At 36.3% G+C, this 11,687-nt stretch overlaps 2 long non-coding RNA genes across 2 annotated transcripts in view; one reads left to right on the top strand and one right to left on the bottom strand.

Annotated features, from left to right (window-relative positions):
• The window catches only part of LOC107558614 (uncharacterized), a 25,180-nt gene extending 19,065 nt beyond the window's left edge, over positions 1-6,115 (top strand). The window contains exons 2-3 of the long non-coding RNA XR_001605504.1: positions 4,677-4,682; positions 6,105-6,115. This is a non-coding gene — a long non-coding RNA (uncharacterized lncRNA). The remainder of the gene's footprint in view (positions 1-4,676; positions 4,683-6,104) is intronic.
• The window catches only part of LOC107558615 (uncharacterized), a 189,022-nt gene that overhangs the window by 110,954 nt on the left and 66,381 nt on the right, over positions 1-11,687 (bottom strand). The window lies entirely within an intron of this gene.

Genomic DNA, 11,687 nt, shown 5'->3' with positions numbered 1-11,687 from the left:
CACAAAATAATGATCTTTAAAAAAAGCATCATATGACCCCTTTAAAGGTTCTTCATGGAACCTTCAATGCCAAAAACATTGCCAAAAACACAGTATATATATACAGTATGTGTATTTGTGTGTGTGTATATATATATATATATATATATATATATATAAAATAAAATGTATATATATTTTTGAGTGTTTTAAATGAAAACTTTAATTTAATTCTAATTTAATTCAGTTTATTTCCGTGCATCACTAGATATAAGCCACGTTTCGTTTTCACACATCAAAATGTTTACTGCCTTCACCATTTGCAAGGCCATTTCTCAAGAAAATTTTTAAAAATCAGGTTTGGTCTGAAGATCATTGCCACATATTTTGGTAAAAAAAAATCCTGTTAGAGTCCATGATAAGCACTTTCATAAGCCAAATAATCAGTGGAAAAACAATTACATTGGTTTAAAATGTATGAACTAAAATGCAAGTGCAAAATACAACTTTAACCTGTTGATGGCGCTAGAGGGTTTAAGAGGCCAATCCTAAAATTTTGAAGATTGAAGCACAAACCCTCCTCTACCTCTCTGCCAAATTTCACGACTTTCTGCCATATGGTTCTAGAGGCTACCATACAAATACAATAGGTGGCCACACACCTTCAGCCTCTAACAAGCAATAATCAAAAGCAGAAGAGTAAAAGGAAACAAGAAGTCAGGCAGAAAAAATGAAGACAGGGAGGCGGTGATAGAGAGGGTGAGGAGATGACACAAGGAGGATGGATGAGAGATGAACGGCTGCATTCCTTTATGAGTCTGTCAGGCTCTGTGACTGGAACAATTGATTATTAGAGCTGCTTTGTTTGGAGGGTCCACTGTGACCTGTCTGAGAGCAGCGGAGATGCTTTGACGGAGGCGGCGCGTCTTAAAGGGACACGAGTGAGAGCCGTCCAGGGAAACGCATTTCATATGCTCTCTGCCATCCTCAGTAAAGGCTTGATGTGCGTTTCATTATAACTCCACATCACTACGACATTTAAGATGACAGTATCTGGATGTTGAAAGCTATCAAGACATGTCCAAATCCTGTTTCATAGTCTCAGCATCAAACATCACACCCAAGACCTGCACAAAGTCAATGTTATTTATAAACACCTTATTTTTCACATTAAAATAGGCATTTGTAACTTACATCAGATCTGGCTACTAAATTCAGTCTCCAAAAATACAAACCAAGATTACTGAACAATCGCATTTCATGTTCAGTTTTTTTTGTGTGTGTGTTTACCTATTTCAATGAAGTTAGTGGACATTTTCAATGTGCTATTCCATAAAAATCACTATAACACACCTTCACTTATTCAATTTTGACTGTTAAATAAGCATTGCAGATATTAAAGACTGTGCTTGCATGATTTTTAATTAACCAATAGTCTAGTTTCCATCACAACTGTGAATAATGATTTGCTTATATATAATGATAGGCTATATATATATATATATATATATATAGCCTAGCTTTATTATGTTTTCTCCGCTCGCAGAAGCGCTGCAGGTGCGTGATGTGATGTGATGGCCATGTGAATCCTCATGTTCTGTTGTTTGCTGCTTTTTGCACATGTAAAATTAATCCCCGGGAAACAAATGTTAGTATTTTTAACGGGTCACAGACACTTATCCTTTCTAATTTAATTCAATTCTAATTTAAAATAATCTTGTCGGTTAATGGTTAACAATTGGTTAACAAGCGTCGGTTGTCGGTTAGGAAAAATAACCGAAATGAACATCCCTAGTTGAAGTACTGTTGCAGTAGCTACTAATTGAAGTACTAAAATTATTGTAACTAAATAAAAAATAAAGCTACATTGAAATTTTAAAAAAGTAATGCAAATGACAAAAGCACATCAAATTGCTAAAGTAGTTCATTTGAATGAACTAAAATTAACATGAAAACTTGATATATAAAAATAACATTTAATTCAAAATATTAATGAATGCTGTTATATTATAAATAATACTAAAAGTTTAATTTTGAAGAGTTTTGTTAGACAAGAAAGTGTGTACAATCCCTCAACAACATCTCAAAAGAGAAAATCTTGAAATGCACATACCAAATAAAAGTTAATACAGTCAAGCCACAAAGCTCATGGAAGGCCATGGGATCTTTAAATATTCACTTGGTTATCTCACATGAATTTGTTCTAGATCATTAGACATGATGTAATGGTGCTTTGCCAGTTTCATTAAGATGTCTCTTCATGCAAAAAGTCACTGACTGACAGAGCAGCGAAGCAGCAAGGACACAACCTTTAGTTTCTCCTCATATCATGCGTTTCTCTTCGCCTTGTTTGCTCCACCCATCTCTTAAACATGAAAATATGATGAGCGCAGCTACAGACTCAGAGCCACCACCCCTCCAGATGATTACAATGATGATGGAGACGAGCATCCTTCTAATTGGGCCCTCGTTCAAAACAAAGTACAATACATCTGACTCGGCTGGCAAATCAAATATTCATGACCTCATTAAAGACTTTATTTAGTTGATTCCGCTCGAATCCTATTAATCCTACTTGGTGCGACGGCGCAGCGAACAGCAGCTACAGCAATATTTTTGTGTTAATTAATATGGTATTCATGATCCACTTCCCCATTAAGTCTAATTTGGCTCATTCCGGGGTCTCACTTTTGCACACAGCTTAATTTCAACGCCACGTCTCGGGCATCCGTATGCGTTTCTGGCTTTCCGCCGATGTAAATGTGACATGCTACTAATTAAAATTAACCCATACACTATATATTATATTATATTTCTCAACGTTGTCACTTTAAATGAAGTTTGGAAAATGTTAAAATCACATCATACTCTTTGGTAACCTTTTAGTTTACAGTACTTGCTGACTGGTCTCAAACATCAGGTCTATAACCACCATAGACACTGAGGGGGACAAGTCCCTCCCCAATGCTTAGAAATGGCTAAACTGTCCCCCCAGTAGTTTCAATTCTTGCACTGTCCTCCATTACTCAGCGCTATTGTTGTTAGGATGACAAAAAGGTTTGAAAGTGACATTTTCAGCAGTCTAACCGCACTTGTCAATGTCAAAATGACCGAGATGGCCAATCAAATCAAAGTAGGCGAGGTTTACTGTTCACAGAAACAGTGAACGAATTCCAGTGCGAAGCATCAGTTTAACATTGAAACAGAGTGAGGTAAAGGTGGAAGTTGCAAATCATTTAATTTTTGATAACTGTTTTACCATAGAAATATTAAATGACCGACAGCTATATTCACTGATGCAAACTACTGTTTTTTCTCAAATATGGCAATTTTTGAGAGAGAGCGATAAAAGTTGTATGTGTGAATTACCTGCATCTGTGCATATCTCTCTACAAACAATGAATCTTTGTTACCCAATCATTTGTGGGTGAACTATCCCTTTAATAGAATGAAAAACATCAATACTTAAATCGCTTCATTGAGTCATTGCAGCACTGATATATGTGCTAGACAACACTATACAATAAACACACGATCTAAAATCTGGAGAATCACTTGTATCATCATTATATTGTCAGTTTGACTTGATCTGAAAAACTCGACTCGATGCTCATTTATCCCATATTGCTGACTTTAACACTCATTAAGTTCTTTCCCATGACAAAAGTCTGGATACCCTTGACTTGCGGTTCTGCATTGTACAGCTGGCTCCACGATTTTGCAAATCACGCAAATTAGAAGTGAATTTAAGGATTTTCTATCCAAACAAAAAGCCGATCCTCTGAAAGTCAAAACGGGTAGGATGGATGCCGTTTTATATTGAAACTGACAAGTCACCTATGGTTATGATTAAAATACAGTGAATTCACAGGTGAAAAAGTGTGTTAGCATGAAATAAAGTAAGTGCGGCTAACAGGCTCTTTTATAAATATCCAAGAAATTCCCTCATGTCTCCTCTGCCTCAGCTGAAATGTTTAGCATTTTGTTACTCTGTTAGTAATGCAATAATCTTTCTGTGATGACATGCCACAGTTTTGTTTTTTAAATGGTTGTGAACCTTACCAAACCTTTTTAAATTCAAAGGTCTCCAAACCTTTTTAAAGGGGTCATATGATGCGGTTTAAATTTTTCCTTTCTCTTTGGAGTGTTACAAGCTCTTGGTGCATAAAGAAGATCTGTAAAGTTGCAAAGACTGAAGTCTCAAATTCAAAGAGATATTCTTTATAAAAGTTGAGAGTCAGCCACGCCTACCTAAAACGACTCATTCTAACACGCCCCCACATACCTACGTCACTATGTGGGAAGATTTGCATAACGCCACCCAAATGTTCACGCAAAGAAAGAAGGCGTAACTTTTATTCTCACTGTAGTGTTGTTGACGCTGCAGCCATGTCCTGAAGACACTGTGTGCTTCGTTGTGAAAACGAAACTACTTTGTTTGGTCTTCCAAAAGATATCCGCTTCATCATGCCTAGAGCTGATCTGTGCTGGTCGCTAAGGGGATTCATCAACTTTCTGCGATTCTTGTTGCAGAAAGGTCAGATAGAATCTTCTCTAATGAAACAGTTTTGACCTGATTAATACATCTGACAAAACATGCACATAATAGCACCGTAACAGCCTCTTTTCTCTAGATAGAGCGACACATCCTGGCTAACGTGCATTGATCATTTCGCAATCAGCGAACAGAAGACGAGTCTTTGGTTTCTAACACCCCTGTCCTCATCCATAAAATCCTCTGCGCTCATTTGTAAACAAACTGTCATTTGATGAATGATGAATGTGTTCCATTCCTGGTCGCTAAGGGGATTCATCAAGCGACCAGGAACCATTCCTGGTTCCTGGTCGCTAAGGGGATTCATCAACTTTCACCGTGGATGAAGCGGAGTCCAGCCCGGGGTCGTCACACGTGGTTGCCGCTCATTCATTTGTCTCGTCGCTCCGGCCGGACACGGCAGTATGTGAGGGGCGTAACATTTCCATCTCACGCTTGAGGTATTCGGCCAATCACAACGCATTGGATAGCTGGCCAATCACAGCACACCTCGCTTTTTCAGACCGATGAGCTTTGTAAAAATCGACGCGTTTCAAAAAGGCGGGGCATAGAGGAGAAACAATAATGTACAGTATGTGGAAAATAATGTGTTTTTTGAACTTTAAACCGCATAAACATTTCATTACACCAAATACACCAAATAATGTTCTTTTTAGCAGCATCATATGACCCCTTTAAATGTTTAATACAGTTACTTGCATTACACAGTAGGCCAAAAAGGAAAGAAATCAATGTTTGTCAAACAGACAAGTTAACAAAAGTCAAAAGTCTGGCTGCACGAGAAAGAGCATATTCATAAAAAGATGTTGAAAATAGGAAGAGAAAGATAACAGATGGCGAGAAGAAACTCAGAACCGTGATGAAGGCATCAGAGAAGGACAGAAAGAACGAGTGACTGAAAAGAGGAAAAGGCACAGTACAAGAAGGAAAGGAGAGCACATTTAAAAGGAAAAGCATGACACAGGCTGCATGTAGGTGCTGGATGGCACACCTGCTCTCAGCTACACAATTACTCCATTTTTTTCTAGTCAGAGCATGAGTCTGGTGACAGATGGACAGTGATACAGCTGGGACGATGATGGGATGCCTGTCAGAGCACGGGGGATCAACATATGGGCACTGAACCAATAATTGAGAGCCGTTTCCATGTCTGTTCATGTTCCAGCCAGCAGCTCATGGACTGGTACAGTACCTGAAGATGGACAGTATGACTTATATAATATTATATCACAGTACACACTCTCAGAAAAAAGGTCCAAAAGTTGCTTGTGATTGGTACCCATATTAAAGGTACTAATATGTAACTTTTAGGGGTACAAAAGTATCTTTTAAAAAGGTTTCGCTCAAGTGCCAGCTTATGTACATTTATTTTAGCTTTTATTTTTAAATAGGAATTTATACTTTTATTCAGTAGAGATTTATAATGGTACAAAATATTTCTATTTCATGTAAATGAGGTTCTTTCCAAATTCTATTCATTAAAAATCCAGAAAAAAGATCAAGATTTACACAAAAATATGGAGCAGCACAAGCTTTTTCAACATTGATAATAATAATAAATGTTTCTGAGCAGCAAATCAGCATATTAGAATGATTTCTGAAGGATCATGTGACACTGAAGACTGGAGTAATGATGCTGAAATTTCAGCTTTGCATCACAGAAATACATTACATTTTAAAATATATTCAAATAGAAAACAGTTATTTTAATTTTGTAATAATATTTCACAATATTTACTGTTTTTACCATATTTGTAATCAATTTAAATGCAGCCTTGGTGAGCAGAAGAGATGTCTTTTTTAAAATAATAAAAAATCTTTTGAATGGTAGTGCTTACTGTAAAGTCAATGAGAAAATGGTTAACATATTAAATAGCCAACTGGTAATTCCAGAGGCACAAAAATAGGGTATGCAACATAATAAAACATAAAATAGAAATAGAGTATTGCATTGCAAAATCATATCCGAGCGGCAACCTCCCGCTCCTTCTTTGCAAACCTCATGAAAACAAAACTGGACCTTTGTGGCTTTTAGTCCATGTCGGTTAGGTTGAGGTCATCTAAATGCTAATGCACTCCAAAAAGTTGATAAATACGCATTAAAAATTGACAATGTTTCTCTTCTGGAAAAACAGAGCAATGATTTGATGGCTCATCTCGCCTGACGGGTGAATACAACTTTTTGTCCAATCAAATGCTTTCTTGAATAAGGAAGCCCCTCCCACTGATACCACCACCCAATCATCGATCACTACTGACAGGTAAACAAAAAGCAGTTGGATATTGGTTATTTAAAAGTACGTTTCTGACAAAACTTCCTAAAATACATCAACACAGGGAACTGCATTCGCCATCAGGCCTTTTCATCCAGCTGAGAGACGTTCAGCTGAGTAACTGTTCCTGGCAGGTAATGCTGGGACAGATCCAGCTTCATCATGTCCTATTTCCACAAACGTGTGTGCTTGTTGTTGCATTTAAGCTTTCCTGTCATGCATTATTAATCTAGCCTTTCTCTTACATTCAGAACCAAGGGAAATGGGAGGAACAATGTGACATAAAATGCGTCTTTTCACAGTCAAAGAGACCAAACACAAATAATTAAAGACAATTACAACATGAGCAATAACAAAACAGGTGGCCAATTATTTTGTCCTGCATTGTACAGAAATTTCTGTTTACATTTGGAAATAATTTAGATACTGGATAATTGGGAACCGTTGCAGAGAAAACTGAAGTTGACAATAATGATGATGTACTTCTTCACTTGATTATGTGAGACGTCTAAGCACTTTAATAAAGCCTAATCACTATGATATTTATAAATCATTGCTGAGCAGATCTTTCATTCAATGTATCTCCAATCAAGCCATTACTAAATCTTGTCTAGGAAGTCAGTGTAATTTATTGCTAAGCTAACTATATTAAACGATGCAGATGCTTTGTTGGAACACAACAGTATCTTACTGAGACCATCATTTGGGCTTTTTAATGAAGATAGACAAAAATACATCATGTATATTAAAATTGGAATGAACGAACAAAAAAATCCCCTTATATTGTTTGTTTACTTAGTTTGCATTAACTCTAATGAGGAACAAACTATGCTAATGAGGACGGCAAAGCATCAGATAATTTAGTTTGAGAATTTGATGAGAAATGTTTGAGTTTCTCTGATGTAATATCCCTGGCAAATCTACAGTAAACACACTTTAAGACATTCGTTTTAACACATTTCAGCTGCATGACCTATATTTTCAAAAATGTGCAGTAAATAGAGCACACAGAAAATATCCCACAATGCAATTCACTCAACTTGACCTTCCACTGAACCAGTGTTGTGCACGATTCTCGCCTCTCTACAACATAAATCACCAGGCAATACTTCTGATTTCAGATCAGGCACTGAAGAATAATGAATAAAGTTTGAGGGCAAACTGAATCTTGAAAAAACACTGAAAGTGCTGATAACTTGTTTTTTTAAATTCATTATTTGTTAAGATATTTTTCCACATTATTGGATTGCAAAAAAAAAATAAATAAAATAAATGATGATGATGATAATAATAATAATTATTATTATATATGATTTTTTTAGATTTATATTTATAGATTATTTATATATATAATAATATAAAATATGCAAAATACAAAAATAAATATAAAATTTGTAAATATATAACAATTAAAAATAATCAATTATTACTACTATTTGTATTATTATGAAAAAAGGATCATTGCTAAAATAATAATAATAATTAATATTATTATTATTAAAAACAAAATAATAATTTTTTTAGCTCCATAATGATAACTGGATGCCACTCACTGAACTAAAAATCTAACAGGAGAAGGTCACATGACAACAGTGTAAGACTGCATAATGTATTTTTCACTAACGAAATAAATAAATAATCAATCACTCAATTCCCAGCGTTGCTTAAGGTTTTGTCTTGGGAATAAGCTTAATCAGAATGGTTGACAGGTTTTACAGCACTTTGCTTTCACCATTAATCAGACAGTAAAAATCAGCACAAAGGTGATAAACAACTTGAGCTTTTATTGAGAAATCCGCCATCAGCCATCAGCCATCAGCCATCAGTCATACGAAATCAAACGCTTTTCCTTTAGACATTTGGCAAACGCTCACACACAGCGCACTGCGAGCGGTTTGAGAGGAAGCCAATAGGAATATATCTTTAAAATTAGCAAGCACGCTTCAGCTCGGGGGTAAATGGTCCAATCACAATCTGATTCGAATGCACTTTTTTCTTCTCAGTGAATAGGGTTGCTCAGCGTCTCAGTGGCTAGGCTAATGCTCCTCATTAAGTGATCTAGACTACCCAATTTGTCATTACTGTGTTCATTAAAAGAAAATGAGGCTGTTTTTTGTTTGCATGCTCTTCACACAGGCAGATGTCCACCTTCAAACATCGGCCCTGACCGTGTGCTTAGTCAAGGAAAAAACAGCATTTAGTCACAAATAGTATCCCTAACTAACAATTAGAGAATAGATTTTGCCATCTTAAATAAGCAATTATGCAGATGCCCGTAAGGGATAACAGTTCTGGATACCTAAACAAATCAAAATGACACCAAATGAACAGGAGAGCTGTGGCTAGTTATGTTCACAGCTGGGACGGGACACTGAGTTCTTACAACATGGAACATCGTTTTGCTCTTTTTCCCTGACTCCATTTTGTAATTACTTTCTCTTTTTCTCTAAACAGCAGTGGACCGTGCTGAAAAGACCAGGACAGCTTGTCACCAGGACTCTGTGTTATATATTGAATATTCGGATGTTTGCAACTACAGGCACTTTTATGAAGAGCATGCTTGATATGAGACCTGTGATGTGTGAAAATACAATTCAGATAAATATCACTTTTGACTAGGTTATTAGAAATATCATTTTAATCATTTTGTCATATTATGCAAAAAGCATGAAAGTATTATTCAATTAGGTGCATTTAGAATACATCAAATGTTATAAAATGATATGCAAGTCATTATTAAGTTGTCTATTCCAAAAATATGTAAACTGTCAATAAAAAATAAAATGGAGACTGATGATATAAATGTTAGTTCTGAAAAAAAGAAATGAAAAAATGGAAAAAATAATCAGTTCATTAAAAAAAAAAAGGACAAAAATTACAAAAATGTGCTGTGATGTATGTATACACTACTAAAACTAGTAAAATCGATGTAAAAGTAACAAAGAAAGCCCATAGTTAGAAAGAAAAACGCAAAACTGCTGTGATATAATGATTAAGCAACACTGTGAATATTGCAGTGATTTTAATCCACTTTTTATTTAGACATAAATGCCCGGTTTCACAAACGGGGCTTAGCTTAAGCCAGTACTAGGCCTTAGTTAAAGGGATAGTTCACCCAAAAATGAAAATTTTATTTTTATCTGCTTACCCAAGCAGCATCCAAGATGTAGGTGACTTTGTTTCTTCAGTAGAACACAAACGAAGATTTTTAACTCAAACCGTTGCAGTCTGTCAGTCTTATAATGGAAGTGAATGGGAATCACGGATTTGAGAGTTAAAAAAAACATACACAAACAAAACCAAATTAAACCCTGCGGCTCATGACGATACATTGATGTGTAAAGACACGAAACGATCGGTCTGTGCAAGAAACTGAACAGTATTTATATCTACTGCAATGTCTGAACTGTCCTGAGCGCGTCCTCAACAGCCGGCGCGTGACGCGTCTCCTTCTTCTTCTTGCTTTACGGCGGATCGCAGACTTATAAGTGCATTACCGCCACCTATCTCTCAAATGGACCATTGACACTCTATCTACAATCTCAATTAGGAGTGTCAATGGTACATTTGAGAGATAGGCAGTGGTGGAAAGAGTACTGAAAAAATATACACAAGTAAAAGTACCATTACCTTCCAAAAAATGTAGTGTCAGTAGAGTAAAATACTTGTTCAAAAAAACTACTTGAGTAAGAGTAAAAGAGTAGCCTATTTAAAAGTACTCATGAGTAGTGAGTAGTGAGTACTGAGCTGTGGATTCTACCCCCTCATAATAAACGCTGTACACCGCAACTCGAATTGTTATGCTAATAATACAATTTGTAAGGAAAAATGCATTAAATAGCGAAGTATTTCTGGGGAAACTTTTTCAAAGGAAAACACACACGCGTGTCTCTTTGCTGAGCCGCGGCGGTCTCGGTGAATCAGCCGCATCCACAGCTCAACGGAACAAAAAGTGTTGAAAATAGTTTGAAAATAGTTTATGCGCGAATGCACTTGCTAACTGAAGGCGGATTGTATAAAATGGATAAAAAAAAAAAAAGTTTATTAACGAGCTGCAGTTTTATTACATCTCACGTTGGCACAGACGCAGTATATTAACGCCACGGGTCATCAATAAGGTGCAGATTGGTCCTCAATTTGTGTTTCCAACACACTTTTTCACAGCGTGCAACACGCACTCAAACTCATCAAGTCAACAAGGTCCACAATGACTTATCCAAGTGACTGCTGCAGAACGCACGAGAGAGGCAGCGCAGATCGCGCGTCTCATAAGTGAGTGGGAATTTACCGAACGTGGCACTGTATGCACTGTATGAGTTAAAACTGTATGCAATACCCGCAAACTCACACCAAATTTCAGGCCGTGTAGATAGGCAAGCATAGCCTATATACAAAGCATTTAGTAAGCAGAAATCTGAAATTTATATATTAAGTTAGAGGAAGATGCGACTGAACAGATGCTTGAAGAATGCGCTTCCAGCAGCCATGATAAACAGTTGGCGGTTAAAGTTTTCTATGCACAATTTGATTTGACGAAAGTCACGAGACCTATTACTATCTATCCAATCACGTTGATGGATAAAAATACAATTAAAATAATCCTGTAACGACCACAAAAGGAGGAAAATAGAGGAGTAAAACTACCGATACATCACTTAAAATGTACTCAAGTAAAAGTAAAAGTACACAATTTTTAAACTACTCAAAAAAGTACAATTACTGATAAAAACTACTTAATTACTGTAACGTGAGTATTTGTAATTCGTTACTTCACACCCCTGCATGTGGGAAGTGTTTCAGGCATTCATCTTCTCTCAATAATTAAGCTGCTCTACACAGTCATACAAAACACATTCACAGTAAGTAGATCATCTTCAGAT

This window comes from Sinocyclocheilus grahami, unplaced genomic scaffold, assembly GCF_001515645.1.
Source record: "Sinocyclocheilus grahami isolate Dianchi unplaced genomic scaffold, SAMN03320097.WGS_v1.1 scaffold652.1, whole genome shotgun sequence".
In the NCBI taxonomy this organism is placed as follows: Eukaryota; Metazoa; Chordata; class Actinopteri; order Cypriniformes; family Cyprinidae; genus Sinocyclocheilus; species Sinocyclocheilus grahami.
Note: the sequence above shows the minus strand (reverse complement) of the source record. Positions and strands in the feature narration are given on the sequence as shown.